This window comes from Trematomus bernacchii, unplaced genomic scaffold (genome assembly GCF_902827165.1).
Source record: "Trematomus bernacchii unplaced genomic scaffold, fTreBer1.1, whole genome shotgun sequence".
Classification (NCBI taxonomy): Eukaryota; Metazoa; Chordata; class Actinopteri; order Perciformes; family Nototheniidae; genus Trematomus; species Trematomus bernacchii.
This window is the reverse complement of record NW_022987910.1, coordinates 6,774,363-6,794,716: the sequence shown is the minus strand read 5'-3', so window position 1 is coordinate 6,794,716 and position 20,354 is coordinate 6,774,363.

Below are 20,354 nucleotides of genomic sequence, written 5' to 3'. Positions count from 1 at the left end.
AATTCCGTAATGCTGTAAGCATCACTAATCAAAATCTAATTCATCTCTTTTGTATTGGGCATGTTGACATTTCAGAGTTTGGCATCTTAAAGAATTGGATAAATGTGGTCAGCCCTGGTACTTGGCAGATTTGTTTGCCTACCACACTGGTCCAGAGTCTGCCCATCTGATGAACCAAACTGAATTGTGTTTGATCAAATTAGTTTGGAAATTTGAGATGAGAGCTGAGAGCAATACAAACACCACACTAGAGCAGAAGATTGCAACACTGTTGGAGTCAAGGCTTTGTAACTGAATGCATTGGATGACTGTGGTTAGTGTTTTCCTGCTGGGTGTGCAGAGCAGTGAAGTGTGTATTTCAGATAATTCAGTCACAGACAATGGGGATAACAACAGTGTAGTCTTGGGAGTGAGGAATGCAGGGGTCAGATGATTTCTCATCATGATGATGGGTTGGCAACTCAATCCGTGAATTGGGAAGCAGGAGAGACAATAAGTCTGATTTGTTGTAAGGACACACTTAGCATTAAGATGTCCAATACCTGTAAAACACAAGCTATATAGATGTATTCTAGAGAAATGTATAGTTGTTGTTTAACACATTTCCATGTTGAGCCTTGGTTGAGTAGCAGCCCCTCTCTCTCCTCTGAGTCACCTGCTTGCATCCTACCTAGCCAGATATTGACATTAAAGCCATAAAGAGACAGATAATATGAGCACAGCATTCCTAGGCTTTTCAGTCTTCTGGCATGAAAAAAAAGCCTGACCTTTTCTCAGCATACCTTTCTCTTTCTCTCGCTCTTCTCTGCTCTTGTTCCTCTGACTCACAGCCCATTGTACTTCTCCTACTCAGGAGTGCTGTTTGCACGCTGTCCCTGCCCCCCCTCACCCTTCACTGCCACCCACACGTCTCCTCATCCATCCTCTCAGAGAACAATGCAGAGGAGAGCTAACGACTATAATTACCATAGCCATAAGTTACATGCTGAGAAGAAAGTCTGAAACAAACAGGAAGCTGGCCTGAAGAGTCATGGCTAATACTGTACATTTCAGAATCACGTTATGAATGCATAAGCCATATGTTACAAAAGTAGGACAACAGCTTATTATTGAATGTGGGTTCACCTTAGTGTCCAGGGATAACCATGATGTGCCCCTTCATGCATGCAGTATACCCATCCACAGTACGGAGCCAACGCAGCGGCCCCTCTATGTACACAAGTGCATATGGACCCAACGCAGTGGGCATCTGCCACACATACACATCATATTTGAACCCAGGCTAATCACCATGGTTACTGGCCTACTCGCTTGCGCTGATTGGCCAGTATATCAGCGCAAGCGAATACTGGCCTACTCGCTTGCGCTGATTGGCCAGTATTGTTGCAATGACCCACGATTGACTCCCCCCTTGAGGGTTCTCATTGGCTGTTTGCCCCGGGTTGATGATGTCATTGTGTGTGGCATGTTGCAGTATGTGGCATTGAGACATGCACTACTGGGCATGGATGAAGAAAACATAATTAGATCAAAGCTGGATGTGACGGCTGTGTTTGTAAAATGTACAGTTGTATTTTATAAGCTTCCTATTGGAGGAGACCCAAAGGTGCACGTTTCTCACAGACGTGTATTTCTAGTCTTTTGATTGGATCACATTTCTTGATAGATCAGCAGGGCGGTTTAGAAATAATGTGCCATCCAGCTCACAGAAATAATGATAAATAGAATCAGTAGAGGGCATATTCAAAGTAGGAGAAGGAAAGATGGATACAGTACCAAGACATTAATGGAACAAACATATGCAGATGTTTGACTTTAAACTTCATGATGAATCATAGGTGTCATTTTTTCATCTTGACTAAGCCCCTTCCCATCGCCCAAATGTCACAGCATATTGTTGAATAAAATCACAAATAATTTACTCGAATTTGAAAGACGTTTCAGTTAATTATTCAGGTCCTCAATGGATAATTACAGTATTTGCATTACGACAAACCTGGTGTCATGTATTTGGTACACATCATTATCTACTGGCTTTACTGGTCTCCTAGTGTATTTAATTGCTTCCATATAAATTAAGTCCAATAACTGCATCTTATGAAGGACAATCTGAAGGTGGTGTTGATTAAGCCCCTGTGGAGCTTGATATGCTGCCATATATTTTGCAATATAAAGTACATTTGGTTTAGAGAGTAAATTAGATAATGGGACTCTATGGAATCTAAAGGAAATATCTTAATAACTCAAGATGCATGCATGATCAGTTGACACACAAGAATAATACATTTGAAAAATAGCTGTACATTTAAATCAGCAGAAATGACATGACATTTTGACATGGACTCACTTACTATTTGCTTCTTTTCATTAAATGTTAGCCTATTTTTTTAATACTGTTGTAACGCTGTTCAGTGACATTCTTTGAAACGATTAAAGAATGTTTGATTCTGAATTAAACAATTAAACTCAGGATAGACTAAGTGATATTTCCTAAAAATTAAAACATCATTTTTATTTTCATGTTAACTTAACTTCAAGTAAGGGTGTTAAATAAACTGAATTATCTCTGCAATATTCCCTCACGAGTTTCACCAGCAGGTAAATATTCATCAGTGTATGTTAAAAGCTGTAACATCTGAGACCCATTAGCAATATGTTTGCTCTAATTAGGCATAATTGTTTGCTTTTGGGATTTCCCCCAGGACACAAGTCCCAAGGTTCACACCTCTCTGTTTTCCACTTACCAACACACACACACACACACACACACGCACACATGCATGCACACACGCACACACATGCACACACACGCACACACACACATTGCAACAACTCACAATTTACCCTGAAGCTTCAGTCTGAGTCATCTAGTGGCGAAAGGCTCATGTATGAACAGGCAAAGCGAAAAGGATGGACGCTGAAACGGGACGAGGAAGAAAAACAAGCTCTTGTGCTAACCACATCAGAAATGTTGTGTTTGTGGAAGAGAAACTGTAAGAAGAGACAGAGGAAGCTGGGTACATTGTAAGGTGGAAGTGTGTGTTTGGAGGTAGAGGTTGAAAAACAGCAACAGCAATGTTCCCTCAGAGTCAGAGGATACAGGGGGAAAACATGATTTTTCAGTTATCTCACATATGCTAACATACACAGTTAAATCAGGTAAATCAGGGATGACACAGTCAGGAAACTCATTTGCTCCGAACTGCATGTGAATTAATATCTTTGTATCGAAGTTAAACAAGGAAATGGCCACACACACACACACACACACACACACACACGCGCACACGCACACGCACACGCACACGCACACACACACACACACACACACACACAGTCACATCTCTGTCCCTCTGCAATTAAAGTCTTAGTCATCCTGCGCCAAAGGCTATTTCAGTCCTCTTCCAGCCCAGTTTCCTCAGCCATCTTCATAGCATGTTTCCCTCTTCCATTTTTTTTTTTTCCTTTCTTTCCTTTCGTTTCTGCATGGTTACGAGGTTGTGAGTGCCGTTCATTATCGATGCATGCTACAATCTGAACTCACAAAACTGACTGCAGTTGAGGAAGCTGTGATCATTATACAGTATATTCATGGGGAGGCAACAAAAAAAAACATCCAGTTTGACAACTCTCATCTGCTTGACATGAGCACAAAACACGCTGCTTAACACTACTGTTCTTATGAATCACTTTAATACACAGCCATCTCACACACCTCACTGTCCTGTCACTCAACACAGAGAGGCTCTCTGAAAAGATCCCTCTGCTCCGTCTCTTGTCAGTCTTCCCTCCCACACTTCTCAGCTTGCTGTAGATCCACTGTTCCTGAGCGGCCCAGAATACCGCTGAATGACAGTTCTGCCCCACATGCCACGTCTGCTATCGCTGACAAATGTAGCTTTTTTTTCAAATTTGGCAGCTTTTCCGAGCTGTTCGTAACGTCTTGCTCTCTGGCTTAATCCTGTCCCTGTCTTCCTCAGATATCTTTGACATGTTTGTCAATTTATCATTTTTCTCCGGCCATTTTGTTTCTGTGTTGCAAATTTGCAATGATGCAAAAGTGAACAATTGTTTCGTCACGTAAACCTTGTGACAGAAAAATAACTGGAGCCTTGAGGAGAATCATGACACTCACCCCCGTGTCAATGTTTCCCAGCACTCATGACATATTATGAAAGCAGCAAAACGGAAATGTTTCCTGTATTTCTCAAAATGTCATTTTCTGGAAAAACACCCTGCGGGATGTATTGATACAGCGTACACTCTGACAACGAGGCAGTAGAATGAAGTCACATAATCAACGTCTGCCGAGCATGCTGAAGACATCTACAATAAATGATTTAAGATGGCTTGCCTCCACACAATGATATCATCGGCAGGGCATACAGACTGACATCACTGATAAATGAACGCCCTGCACTGCAGTGTGACTAAAAGAGGAATCTCTGAGGGTGATTGGTGAAATGTTAAGTCACTACAGTTAGATACAGGTAGAGGTTTTTGTGCACACAAAAAAGCAATCTTGGCCATGAGTGAACAAAGACACTGCAAAATGAGCTCATGTATGAGCTCATTCTAACCTGATTTAGTTTTACTACTTCTTGCAAAAAAAAAACGGCTTTGCTCAAAGTCATCATTTAGCACTTTAACGGTTTGAAGTTAGTTAGTAGTAAATTAAGATTTTAGACACAATAAACTTCTTCAATCTTCCACTAGACAGGACGTACAGTATCAACATATATTAAAGGGGTCCAATTCTAAATGAGCTCTGTCATCATAGAGACTTATAGTACACCCAGTGTGAGAACACAGCTGTACTATTTTCAGTGGCTCTGGAGGAGTTTTGACAAGTCTGAAAAGTAATCCTATTGATGTCATGGGGTTATCTTGAAATATTTGACAGAAAACTTGTGTTATACATTGGGGGCATAACGTTTGAGTGATAAGGGCATGTCAAAGATGAACCTTTACCTTTAGGTCAGTCAAGAATGTGGAGGTTCTTTTTAAATCAAAAGCAATACTTGATTAATGGAGTATCTTTTTTGAATGGTTATAATTAATGCATTATGTAAATCTATATTGTTAGACCCTAAGTGCATGGTAAGTGCCCAGGTCTTTAAAACATCATATATTAAACACAGACCTTTTTTAAATTAAAATAATCATACCCAGTTAGAAATGCTTTGGGCTTCAACAAAGCTCCTTCAGAGCCACAGAAGGCATTATACAACTGTCTTCACAGTCTGTGTAGCACTCCCAGATGGTATATTGGCTTTGAGTGGCCCTTTGATCAAACCATTATTTCATATCTGAGACTACAGCAACAAAATCAAAACCTATTTATGTGAAAATATCAAAGATTATCACAGTCATTATCACATTTGTTCCAATATTTGCATATGCCTCATCTTGTTTTATGTCAGTCATGTAAAGAATCGGCCATAATGCAGTTGCCTGCTCTTCATCTCAGAACAATGTGAAAGCTCTGACTGACACGTTACACGCCCACACAGCAGGAGAGAGACAGGCGCAGTAAAGGAAGAAATACACATTTATATAATAGATAGATAGATAGATAGATAGATAGATAGATAGATAGATAGATAGATGTCGCGTTGCTCTGAGCAACAGTCTTCTTTTTATACCTTTCTTTCTCTGTTTTGCGATACGACATAAAATACACAAAAGCCTGGGGGTCCAGAGAACTCTAATCTATTTTTTCCTGCACCTACACACTGTGAGTCATCCATCCACACTCAGTTTACCTCTCCTTCATCTCCCTCTCTCTGAGGATGGCACATTGGAAGAGAGGCTCCTCTCCCAGATGAGCGGTTTGGCTCTGACCTCCACCGACTAATGGAACACTTCACCATAACACCCTTTCACATCTCAACCTGAATTAGAAAACTGTATGGAAGACAGTGATGGATAAATCACACTCAGGGCCTAGAATATATTTCTTAGGTTTGCTCATGTGGTGAATAGAACAATAAACTACTGTACATCAAATGGTTAAAGTTGTCAACACACGCTTTATATTGTTCCCCATTTGGTTTGTCTGGTGTTTTGGATCAAATAATTCAATATTTGGTGCACATGACCTTGTGTATTCCCAAATATTTTCCATAAGCCTTTCTAACACTTCAGATTATTGTATTGACTGTGCATTATTGAAACATGAAAACATGAAACTGATGACACATGTACAGCTTTTATTAAAAAAAACACGCAAATTCAAGTTATTGAAGTCAGCTCTCTATTATTGTGATCAAATGATTTAGATATTATAATTGAAAGCAAAAGGCCTATGCTATGTGAATATCTGCAATAATATTTGATATATGCCACCACAATGTCAAAATAAACCCAAATATCTTTCATTTTAGGGTATTTTCTAACATCACTGAAGGATAGCCAACCTTAATAACGTCATCATGTACAGTACAAACAGCAAGTGCTTGCATTATAGTCATGTCAAACACTTTTAAGTGTCTCCTTTCGTTGTGTTGTGAGCTTCTTGTTGCATTTTTCTGTATTTGCAGCCTTTTTCTAAATGTTGCGCATGTGTCATCAGATTGATGCTTGAGTGTGTCATTAAGTAAGTAAAGAAGTTCCTCAATTTGCTTGTGTTGTCTGTATTTGCAGTTTGTTTTCTTAGTTTGCGGTATCTTGAGCTATCAGGGCCACCACAGAAAATCACATGTGCCTCTGTCATTAATAATTCAACCGAGCTGAACTCAGAGCCTTCGATAGAAAACAGAGCTAGGTCAGTGTGTTTGGGGGTCTATGACAGGGCCTTCATTCACCAGAATACAATAGTGCCAGCTAGTACAGTCGCCCCACTGTCCCGTCTGGTGGCCAAATGACAGAATGCAGACTGACCTACTGTATGGCTTCCCTCTCTTTGCTCTTTTTTTGGGGTCAACACACTCATTCAGGCAGAGCACAAGAGCCTTCTTAGGTGCTGTTTACACGGGAACGAAACGGGTTGTATCCGCTACTTTTCTCTTTCGTATAGCCCGTTCGTTCACACGAGGCCGTAACGGAACCGCGGAAACGGACCCCTAAAACGATAACGGGTCCCAAGGTGGATAGATCTGCGGACGGAACGCTCTGTGGGGCCAAACGGCTCCGTGTGTACGTCCCAGCGACGTGCAGTCAGTGGAGGCAGGGGAGGCAGAGCCTCACCTGTCATACTCCAATGTAACGGAAAAACAACTAAAGAAAAACGAAATAGTAATAATAATAAAATGTCTCCACTGATCTGTGTTGTAAGTGTGATTTATGTATGATTCTAATCGCTTTTTATAGTCAAAATCAGCAAATTTGCCGAACTCCGCTACGGGAGCGATGACAAGTGAGGCAGGCACGTGCTCTGCCTCTCGTAAGCCCACAGTAACTTGCTGGAGCGCGGGCACTAATTTAGCGCGGGCACTTATTTTGTGAGCGCGCTCAAGCCAGTTACTGTGGGGTGAGGTGAGGCACAGATGAGATCTGCCTCACCTCAGAATGCGTCACCCCACAGAAACTGGCTGGTAAGCGGGCCCTAAGCGCATGCCTGTTACCATCTCACTGTAGGTCACCAATGTAATGTATGTAGATCCCTTTATTACATTTATCCTCGCCATCCATAGTCTCTAAATAACTTATTTCACGTATATATGATATTTAGGCTCGCTGGTCTCAACGGCAATGAAAATGCACCAGGGGAGGCAGCCATAACCTCTGCCGCACTGAAGGGGGCGCACGTGAGCCCACAGGTTATTGTTGCTACTGTAATTCTACGCAGAGACGGTAGACGTAACAACAAACTAGACTTTTGAAACTACAGGAAGATAAGGAGGACTTTTACAAAAAAGTAATAGAGATTGTTGTCCAGAAGGATAGCATGGACTTCATCTTCAAGTCAAGGTAAGACCACATTTGTAATGAAAATGGGATCTTACTAAGAAAGAACAATCCAATATTTAGATTTTGGGTATCCTTTTGTTGAACGGTCTGTTTAAAATGAATTGAAGCATCAGACTAAAAAAGCTTTTGAAAATAACCGAATATTTCGATTAAGGTCAAAATATAATATTTGTAAATCTGACTCAGTGAGTCAGTGCCTCACCAGCCATGAACCTCACCGCACGTCACTGGTACGTCCTATACCAGGGATGGGCAAATGGCGGCCCCACCTCCTCTTTTTGCGGCCCTCAGATTAATTTATAAACAACGTAATTAATTAAAAAATATATTTGTTTTGTTTTGTTTTGTTTTGTTTTACTTGTAGTACTGATACCGTCCACTAGACTCCTAGTTACATCGTGAGCTGCATACATGATTTCGTTCAGCCAAATACCGCAAAAATAATCTGTGACGCGTTTGTGTGTATTGTGTTTGTTTCCCGGGGAAACACTCACAAGAAACACCGGCTGTTGTTATACCTGCTGTGACGTTAAGTTACCGTTTGTAATTATGCCTTTACAAGCTTAAAAGTTGTATTTATCATCTGAATTTGGCGAAACAAGTTTAATATTCTAAAAACTAAGACTTTGTTTATTTGAAATCAGATTAAAACAAACTGTCACAGACCCTGCCGTGTTATCTATGATTACTATACGCTTTACATTCATAATTTCAGCGGGAGGGAGGGGGAGCGGCGCTGAGGAACAGCAGAGTACGGGTTGACAGGTGTCTGTGTTGACATTCCCCTTATTGTGGAATAAGGGGAATGCAGAGACAGGCTACAAGTGTCTTAGGTTCAAGTTAGACAACTAATGTCTGGGTTAGTGTTCATGACTTCATGTTTATGTCATCTTAATGGTTGATCTCAATGCACACACATTTTCCATGCTTTCCAATAGTTTAAAATAGTTTTATTCCTCTGTTAAATAACCTGTTCAATACAAACATGCCACTTGTAAAAATTAAATAACATTTCTGTTAACTGATATTTGTTTAGTGAGCTTATAAGAGGATGTTCCCTGAAAGATTGTAAAATGTCAATGAAGATGTCAGACTTAGTATATTTGTTAATAATTACATACAATACATGGAATTTGTGAATGTGTGTGTGTTCCAAGTGAATCTGCGGCCCCCTGGTGGCCAGTACATAAATTATGTGGCCCCCACCACCAGGGCCGGCCCGTAGCACTGGCGTTATAGATGTTCGCCTAGGGCGCCAGATCTGGGGAGGCGCTGCGCTGGCAGCTCTGGGAGGGAAAAAAACATTTTTGACCGTTGGTGCTCATCCTAATTTTGCCTTGATGTAACAATATTCATAATTAAGTCAATGTAACACCCTTTTCACCCCGGTTACACTTTTCATTTGCCCTGTACGATGGGCGCTGTAAGTGATGAAAATGGGGGATGTTGGCTTATCAGGTGCCCGCAGCTCACAGCCAAAGTGCGAGTAAGCGTGGGAGCAAGCGAGGGACAGAGGGAGGGCGCACCGGTACCGGCGCTGTTGTTATTAGAACCTGGTGCTAGCTGCGCTAACGGATATAAGAAGAAGATGTTTCTACAATAATGTGGAGGAGAGCTCTCCTGTCAGACTGAGAGGCTCAGTGAGGTAAAGGACTCTCTGAGGGTTTAGATAGTTAACTTTAGTCTAAGTTATCTCAGTGGGTCTCAAACGGTTTGATCACAATTTATGTAAACACATATCTCCAAGGCACTCCTTTATAATTATTGGGATAAACAGGTTTGAAATCATTTCAATGTATACTATAGGACAGTAAATCAAAAATATCGTTTAAAACTGGAGAGATAAAAAAAATATGCACGAATAAATAAATATTATTGGTTATGTTCACATACTTATTTGATTATTAAAATGTAAACCGATATTTTTCATATGGGTGTTTAAAGTTGTACCCCCTAGATCTAGTCTCTAGTAATGTGTGCTCAAAGTGCACCAGATTGAAGCATTTTTCTTTAAAATGTTCAAACATTTCTTCCCGGGGGGGCATACCCCCGGACCCCCCTAGAGGATGTGACGTCCACCCCCCATTCTATTGTGTATTCCTTGGATACTCTATTGATCTTTATCTTTTCTATTGTACGATTCTCTGGCTGGGGGGGCGCCAGCTAAAATCTCGCCTAGGGCAGCAAATTGTCTGCCCTGCCCACCACCATCCAAGTTGCCCATCCCTGTCCTATACGATCATTTTCCTGATAACGATGAAGCCATAGCCCCGCCTCTCCCCACCTCTGCTGCTCACTGCTGTAGCATGGTCAGTAGCTACTGCTACTGCTACTGACCATGCTACAGATGTTAGTGCAACATCTACAGCTCCTCTACCACAACCATCAGCAACAAGTGGACATGGAGAACTACATGAACTACATGTTGCTAAATCCACCGCGGAGAATAAACAGAAGGGCAACCAGGCAACCATGGCAACCATGCTCGGGGGTCTTCTTCGCTGCTTTTGGTGTATTTTATGGTGGAAGTACAGCTCCACTTACAGGCCCGTCATATGTACTACAGCGTCTCCAGCGGGTCGAGCGGTATCGTGTGAAGGGACACGTTTATTGAGCCGTATCCGTGTGAACGGAAGACTTTTTTGATATCGAATTCGGTTTGTTTCCGTTTCGTTTGCATTTCCGTGTAAATAGGGCCTTAGCCCACAAGTGAGAAAATCATTCATCAAGGGGAAAACAGTGAATTTAGTTAACTATCTGGCCAGTGTTTGACAGGAGGGGAGAGGGCAAACGTTCAAACAAGCCCCACACATACGGATACAAACAGGCATGTAGATTTGGAGCAGCAACATCCCACCCTGCTTCAGTTTCCTGTCAACTGCTACAATAGTATCTGCCTGCAAGCTGTGCAACCTAACCCTATCTTATCAACTGCAGGCTCAGACACAGCCACAATACTCTGCGGTGTGTGTGTGTGTGTGTGTGTGTGTGTGTGTGTGTGTGTGTGTGTGTGTGTGTGTGTGTGTTTGTGTTTGCCCCAGGAGGCATGGGGAATGAATTCACTTCACAGGAATGCACAGCTGAGTCTGAGTGTTTTTACATAAAAAACCTACTGTATGTTTTTAGTAAACGATTGCTGCTTCTCCATATGTTTCTATTAACTCTTGTTTCGCATATTTTACAATCCTTGTTGTTTTTGAGGCTCATCCGACCCCGCAGCTGTATGTGCCGAGCAATCATAATAGCTGCAAAAGCAACTTTTCTTTTTTTAAACTTTTCTTTCTTTTATTCTGACCTTATTTAAACCCAGTATGTTGAAGCATCCACAAACTTGGCTTGTACATTTATAGCACTGTACACCATAACAAACTATTTAATAGTAAATAAGTTATTTGGGCCTTATATGAACAAACATTCATTTTATTTACAATCACAGAAAAATAAATCTGATATAACTCTGCTTGAAGTCAGTTAAAAGCCCAGCAAGGCCTAACTGCCTATTATAGGAGTTGGACCTGTAATATTTAATATTAAAACTTAAACAGAAATCTAAATCATGTTATATGTTAAACGTGTCATGATATAAGTCATAAAGCATCAATCTGATTACAAATCGTTATGCCCGCAGCTGTCTTTTAACCTATAGGCTGTACAAGAATGTTACTGTGTTGTTAACAGGCTCCTTTCTTTCCATTAGTTAATTTTAACTGTGAATCTTATCAGCTTATTGTCCTCTGCTTATGCATGCACTTCTCTGTAACTGCAGCTGTTACATTCTTACATATCCATCTTGTCCTGGCTTGAGTACTTTCTGTTCACCGCCTACGGTTCTCTGAAAATAGACAAATAACCCGTGCGGAGACTGAGAGACACATTCAGAGCTCTGCACCTTCAGAAACACAAAATTGCCATTTGCCAAACAGAGTACCAACGCCTTATCTTCCTTCTCACATTTCCCAAATGTCTTGAAGTGTGCACCGTCTATGAACATCAAAGACTGAAACCTGAAGAAAGAATGGTTAGTCAGAAGTTGAAGAGCAGACAAGAAGCAAATTGTCGAACCACAAACCCTGTCTTCTATTTAAAGGTCTCCATACTCAGCCTGGAGCAGAATGTGCATCACATCACCTGTGATATAAGCAAGTCCTAATCAAATATAGTGCTGAACTGGTTGCTTGCATATTAATGCTTGTAATGTTTTAGACTGCTTGTATTATACAACATATGTGAAGACACGTATGTGCAAAGGTTGCCTTTAGGCTAAACATTAAGACAAGTGTATTCCCTGAACTAGCAAATTAGCTGGAAATGAGCAGCTAATTGTATGTCCAGTGACAACAACTTTACTGTGTTCAAAAGAATGTGAAATTAACACCTATTCTGTAACATACAAGGACAAGACATAACCCTCCCTATCCTTACACAGAACCTGAGTATCTTTTCCAACAATCTGCCTTGTCTGACTTTTCAAGAAGCATGTGGCTAAATTATATCACCTAACTTTAATGACTCTAATTGCTCTCAGAAGATCTCTCACATTGCATCCTTATTCCTTAAATGATGTCTGGTACAATTAATGTTTCATCTATTATATAATTTTTTCAGAATGTTGCACCGTACGGTTAGTCATCATTTCTGTGATCCAAAAATGAAAGCCTAATCTGAATTGGCAGTCAGAGTAAATTGAAACATATTACAGTATCACTTTACAAACCAAACACAGTAATATATACCATATAGTAGGCAGGTCTGTTCTGGTACATGATACCCACAAATCACAGTGTAATTATATACTGTACACGGAGGGAGTGGATGGAGATGCAACAGACAAGTGCAGACAGCACCAATTAAATGCTGGTTTAAATGTGTTGTTGTCATGGTGACTAAACTAGAAGGCTACCTCTGAAATTCAGTTTCATATTAAATGCCGTTGCTTTTGTTCATGTGCCCGTCTCTTTATACTTCACCTCCCTCTGTGTGTGTGTGTGTGTGTGTGTGTGTGTGTGTGTGTGTGTGTGTGTGTGTGTGTGTGTGTGTGTCACTTCTTCTTCCCAGTCTTTTCTGTCTGAAAAGCATCAGAAACAGCCCCAGTTAACCGGCTTCAAACTGCCTTGTCTCCTTCTCCGCCCCTCTCTTTGTACGTCTCTTTCCATTTCTCTTCCAGCTGTGCCCTCATCCATGTTACCACGTCTGACAGTTAGCACACATTGTGGCACAAGATGCAGTGGGGGTGGAGGATTTGTGCCACGGGGGTTTACAATCTGTCTCCCCCCGCTTTTGTAAAGAAAACACCATGTTGTTTACCCCCGTGTTCTGAGACAGAGAGGTAAATGTTTCTTTATGTAATCTGTCTAATCAGTGAGAGAGCCTGGAAAAGCGTGGGAGCTTTGGAGTACTTTGATTTGAGTGACCTTGCCTTTTCATGCTGTCTGGCTCTGCTGCGAGTCCACACAGGTATAACAAACACACACACAGCCAGACAGAACATTAAAACATCAAACATTAATGGATCATAGCAGTGGTTTTATAAGTTTGAGTTTTTTACAAAAAATCATGCTTGCTTGCTATTAACAAATGCATTGTCTGTTTTGAATGTATTGTTTTAAAAATACGCATGTATCCATTTCTTCCATTCCCATACGAAAATCACTTAGCAGGCATCTGCATACATTTTTGGACTCTAAATCATTGCACTTACAAAATAATTCCAGTGTATCAAAAAATGTGTGTTGTGTTTTTGCCGCTGTATGATTATTTAACTATTTGTGGTCATTGCCACATTCTTTTTCAGTGATCAGATCAGAGATAAATATTGCACAAAAAAAAATGTTTAAATGTTATCATACGACTGACTTGATTTTCATTGTAGTGCATAACACAATCCAAGCATGTATTTTGAGCTATGATTTTGAGCCAGCAAATTAAACCACTGATTTCCATGGAAACTTAAGGCAGAAATACAGGATCGTTTTCAAATGGTATGCTAACCATTGTCACAAACAAACAATGGGATATGCGAACCCATGATTTGGTCCCTAGAATTGTTAAGTTATGCAATAGTTTACGTTTTTATTTTTTAACAGGGAAAAATGTATCGCTTCCTGAACCACCAAAGTAGATAGACACACTTCCATATGGGTGGTTACATGTGTGGGAGGAAAGCATGAGTTGACTTCAGCTCAGAGAAGGCTTGATGACTCAGGTCGGCTGGGGGAAGTTTGCCCTCAGAGAAAAGTGGAAAGCATTTGATGTGGACAAGTATAGGCAGGCAGGTAGAAAGCAAATCAGCTGAGGAGGAGGAGGAGGAGGAGGAACAGAAAGACTGACAGATTAATACTAGCCAGGCCGTGTATCGCTGTTATTCAACAGCAGACGGTGCAGACTAATTACAATGGAAATTACAAGTACATGATACTGAGGTTGGACAAAGTGTGTGAAGCGCATGTGTTTGTGTTTGTGCATGTGTGTGTACACGGGTGTCTCTTCTGCCATTACATGTGGGGTTTATCTTTGCCCAGCAGGCAGTGTTGTACCATATGGTCCACAGACTAGATATTCCTAAAACAACACACAAACTCAATCCCTCACTCACTCACTTAGAAACACCCACACACACTGACTCAGACTCAAAAACACATAGGCTCACACATAAAGGCTGACATGTGCCCATAAAGAGAAAAAATAACTATTGGGAAAAATAAGAAGAGAGACAGAGAGTTATTGAATGGTGAGCAAGAGGCAGCCATCTGCCCATCTTAGATTGCTGAGAACCACAGATCACAAACCAAGTCTTTATTACACAACAAGCTAACACTGTGCTGAGTCAAGCAATGAATTACATCCCCTTGCAAATGTGCAAAGAGTTAGGGATTCACAAGAAAAATGAGAAAGGCTGAAGGGAAGTGGGATAACGAAATGATAACCCTTCAGACTTTTGTTTATTTGCCAAACAGGAAGTTTGCAGTACACGAAAACAGGACAACATGGCCCTCTGTATTCCCGTTACACAGCAGGACCTCCAAGGGGGGCTGGCTGGAGGGCCACTAAGCACCTCAGAGCCCATATGGTCTGGAGGCTTACACAGCCTGAAATGACATGAGAAGGCAAGTATCCATGGACAGGAAGAAGAAACAGGAATAAGAAAGGAGGGGGGGGGTGACATGTTACGAGCATTCAGAGATGTGCACTCATGACAGGCGTCATTTGCGTAGGTCCATTCGCATTTGTGTGTCAGATAGCCCTTTGTCAAAGCTTCAAGGCTACTGCATGGGGGGGGGTTCATCAACTCCACAGGATAAGTGACATGCTGGAATATGTGTGTGTGGGTATGGGGGTGTGTGTGTGTGTGTGTGTGTGTGTGTGTGTGTGTGTCAGGGTAAATAAATAAAGAGCAGTAATGACTCCGAGTCATATGATCCCCCTGCGCAGTGACACTAATGGCATTAGCCTGAATGAGAGACCTGCTGCGTGGCCTCCTCCCGTCCCTCATATCCCTGTTTCCTCCCCTCTCTCTCTCTTCCCTGTTTCCTCTCCTCTGTCATCTCCAGCTTGTCTTTGAAACGTTTCCCTCACATGCATTTCTTTGTTTTTGGCAGACGGTAGCTGAAAAGATTTGGCCTACTACTAATTGGATGACATCTTATAATGGCTTACAATCAACACACTCGGTGTTAAACATCCGAGATATCAATCAATGTTTTCAGGATTGGAGTCAACTCGCAGTTCCAAATTAAAAGAGGATCAAGGGAAGCAATTAAGAGACTCAACATGAGATGCGCCTGTTAGGAATTATCCTTAGAATTCACAGGGAATTGTTGTTTTTGATCTCTCAGAACAGTAGTTATTTGACATGTGTATAACAGCTTTGAAGACATACTGATTATGGATTTTCATTTTATGTCTTATTATACAGAACACAAATAAAAGGAAGCGTTTTTGTCTAGGAAATATGCTCATTTTCTTTCTTGCAACTGAGAAAAAAATGATACTTTCTGACGTGTGTGTGTGTATGGTAAACAGAAAGCCTGCAGCTGGTTAGCTTAGTTTAGCATAAAGACTTAGCCTTACTCTGTCCAAAAGCAACACATTTTATCTGCAACCTCCTCCAAAGCTGATCAAGGTTAATCTGTTCAAATTAAAACAAAAGTCGGGGGTATGCTGGACTATTTTTTGGGCACAGGCAAGTTTTAGTGTTGTTACATCATGTGCACCCACAAGAGACAATCCAGAACGCAAATTATAACCTTTGCATTAGAAACTAGGCTAGGCTGGAAGTAACCTTATATTTACCTTGTTGACATGTTAATAGTATTGATCTTATCCATGAACTGTTGGCTATAAAAAGGAAACCTGGAGGTGCAAGATGTAAAACATATGACTGTTGCAGCAAGCAGCTAGTCAATAGTTGACTTACCAAGGTCTGGACAGATGGTCCTACCACAGCTAATAAAATAAATGAAGAAAGATGTGAGTGAGAAGTAAGTGGGGAGCCTAGGAGGAAGAGAAGAGTGAAGGGAAAAGGAAAAGAGCAGCACAAGGACCGACACTGAGTCACACAGCAGGACAGGAAGTCTTACATGGAGACACCCTTCCTTCCTGTCAGCTCACTGATCACCAACAGTGGACACCATTCAGTCTCACATCACATGACACATGTGACAAGTATTATGCTGGGTAGTAATGAGCATTGCACTTTGTTAAGGAGTTGTACTATGTATTACCCATAGTAAAAACTGCAGCATCGAGTCAAGCACTCTCACACACACACAACACCAGTAGGCAATCTTTTCAGGGAACAGTAGCATTTTCTCACCTTCTGCTTTCGATTGAAGTGCCTGTGATGATGACAAAATACCCAGGAGGTATATATTTTATCATTCTTAGTGTTTTCTTTTGGTAAAAGCCTACAGGCAGCAGGATTAGGACACACTGAAGTCTTAGCAGCCAGACAGTGCATTTGAGCCCATTGATCAGCAAAATACTTTGTAACCAAGCACAGAGTGCCAAAGGCAGAAAGGGAAAGGAGCATTGAGTTCCAGATTTATGTGAAGCTCCCATCTGTTAACATGCTTTTCAGTTATCTCATTGTGCCTGTAGCCTAGCAATACATTTGCATATGAGCATTAGATGACTGCAAATATAATTTTGACACCTTCGAAGAAAAATGAGCGGGATTTGATGTAATTTTCGCAGGCAGACACTGGCTAACTTAGCTCACACCACTAAGTGTGATCTGTCATAATAGAGGAAGATGGCAAATTTGATACCACGCATCATTGCTCCACTATTGCACCCAATATGGCTGGAGATGTTGCCACTTCTTATTTAAGATACCTTGTTGAGTTATTGAAAATGATTAACACTTTGGAGAAATGTTTGATGAGTTTTTTTGTATGTTGTCCAGCATGCGCAATAAGGTCCAGCCAGGAAACATAAGCCGCGTTCACACCAAGTACTTTGCCGTACTTAGTGCCGGCACTCAGTTCCCCGGCACTTATTACCCCAGGGCACTTAGTACAGATCGCGTTCACACCGGAATAAGTTCCCTGAGGGAAGATTACGCAAATGAGCCGCTGACGTCACTTCGTCTTCTTCTGCTTTGGGTTTCCTGGCAGGCCGCAAACCACTTCACGGTGTATACTGCCACCCGAAGTCCCCGGCCGGAAGTCCCCGGAGTTGGGGACTGGCTTCAGAAGAAGCTGCTGGGACTCCCAGCAGCTCGACAAAACATTTCAGAGTTTACGGGGCGTGGTTTGCAATTCGCCCAGCCAATCAGAACTGGGGCACTTTTTTCCCCCAGGAAAGTACCATCTCTCAGCAGGCACTAAAAATGGGGGTAAAAGTTCCCGGCTTGAAGTACTCTTTTTGGTGTGAACACGACATAAGGGGTACTAACGGAACTAAACGCGAAAAGTACGGGGAAAAGTACTCCGGTGTGAACGCGGCTATAGAAGAAGGGCAAAGGGCAGAGAAGAACAAGTATGCAAGGCTGAGCAAAGTATGTTTACAAAGTTTCAAAAAATGTATTGTTTAAATAGCCTTGTTTCATGAGGAAGGAAACACATTTGTTGTGTTGTTGTAGCGAAACACTGAATATAACATAGATTTAAGAAAACGTATTTAAGTTAGACCAACATATCAATGCAACAAGTTTTCTGATCAATGATGTCAGAATTACGTCTTTCTTTCCGTAGGTCCCAAGTAAAACCGTTAACAAAGCAAAGCAGTAGTGGAGCAGGATACAGAGCCCAGGGATGTGGGTCAGCAGACTGGAGATTCCCACTGTCACAGGAGACTTCCCCTTCCATAGCTCCACACAGGATATGAGCAATTTCCTCGGAGCCTAGCTTCTCCAAAATTCCCAGAAATAATTTCAATGAAGAGGGTCATATCTGGGGCATCTGCTACATCTACCACATAGAGTATAATGTAACTTATGTATGATCATTATGCTGTTGCATGTGTGAACAGTTAGCAATTGTACATGCAGGTGTGATTGCACATTGACACACTCTACTTTGTCAGCACAAAAATCTCAGTGGTTTCACTGAAAATGAAAGAGCCCAATGTGTGACTCATGTTGTAATAACCTGGTGTCATGTGTTAGCTGCAGAGGTATGAATGTTTGCTCCTGACTTCTGCTGTGTCACGCTCACTTCCTGCTGCAGTATGTTGGTGTGCGAGACAGATACTCTGGCATTCTGGGTGGGGCTGTTGTGTAATTGTACAGGCTAACCTCAGCTGTGCAACACACTGATTTGTCCATGCACACTTCCTGTCATGACCATATTTGGAAAAAGTTTCAGAAAGGTAAATAAACATGCTTTGACACCTCGGCTGTTGATTGTGTAAATATAGTACAACATAATCCATAAAAAGATAATTACCTTTTATTAGAAAATATTCTTTACGATTTACAAACTTTCGCAGATTTGTGTTATGTTTTTTAAAGATTAGTTTATCTAAAGATTGTATGTATTGGAAAATAAGAAACCATTTAAAGTTAATTCTGAAGAAATAATACGACATTTTCTATTTCCCTAAATTGTAAGGGTTTATATGTGAGTTGGTGTGCAGATTAATTTCCTGCAAATTTGAGTTTGTTTCAATTATAGACATAGAATTACTAAATGTATTTGCCTTTTTTGGATGCCACTGGATTACTTACTGTGTGAATGAGCTGATTTATTGTTCTTGGTAATGTGATGATTTTAGGAATGTTACTTTGGCACTGTTAAGGCTAATATAACCATATGTTGGTTAGAAATTTGAGAGACATCCATACTAACGGCGACTATAAGGACAAAATGAGGAACACATATATCCTGAGAGCTCACACAAACAAGGCAGTACGGAAATACACACATACTTCTCACTATGACAAATTCAGCTCTTTCTGTAGCTGTTCTCTCCCACAAGGTTTCTTTTTTCTGCCCCCTAGTTGCTCAGGTTATAAAACAGTATTGCATAACAGTGCCTCGAGAGAAAGGTTTGATGATGAATCTGGACTCATAACTTGGGGGAGGAAGGAGGCAGGCAAAGAGAGGTATAAGTGGAGAAAATAACTATATCAACAAACCTAAACAGGAACAAGGTATCTATATAAGAATGCTCTTCCGGTCTCACCTCACCTAAGAAAACACCCACCCTGAACTGAAAAAGCACAAAGTGACAAATTCCTAGAAAGGCATGTCAACCCAGATTGTAGTAAAGAGGTGGCGTGAATGACAGGATATACCAGAGTAATGATGACAAGAGGCAGAAACTCAGTGAGGAGGGGGAAAAGATGACTGAATGAGAAAAATAAATGGGGTTGAAAATGGGGGAGGAAGGTCAAGGATGTCACAACATGTTAGTGAGAATGCTGACGTTGCCGTGGTGACAGGTGACTATGGTGGTGGGAGGCAGTCACATGACCCAGGATCAGGCCCTGGAGGAGGATGCCACAAACCTTTTCCTGACCAGATAGGGGGAAGGAAAGGAAAGGAGGGCAGGAAGAAGAAGCTGAGCGCAAGTTACAGTGATAAAGTTCAGCTCTGAACAAAGCAGGAAGCAGAATAATGCAACGAGTGAAGACAGATTTCTTTCACCAGAAGGCCAAGGTTCAGATCACACTACATCAAGCATCCTGTCCTGCTATATTGTCCAAAGCTCTACATTTACTCCCTCAGGAGCCATGTTAATATTTTCACCAGCTTTTAACTGAGCCTAGTTATTACCCTGTTGACTAGTTTGAGATGTACGCATCACATCAATAATAGAAAGGATTTAAACTCAGATAACTGCTTGAAGACAACCAACTGAAATGGCTAATGTTAGCTGGATTATAGAGTATCCACTGACCTCGCAACATTCAACTAAATAAAACAATTTACCTCAATTGACTAAACTTAAGGCCAATAACATTAGACCAAATAATAACAGCACAATTTGATTTTACCCAC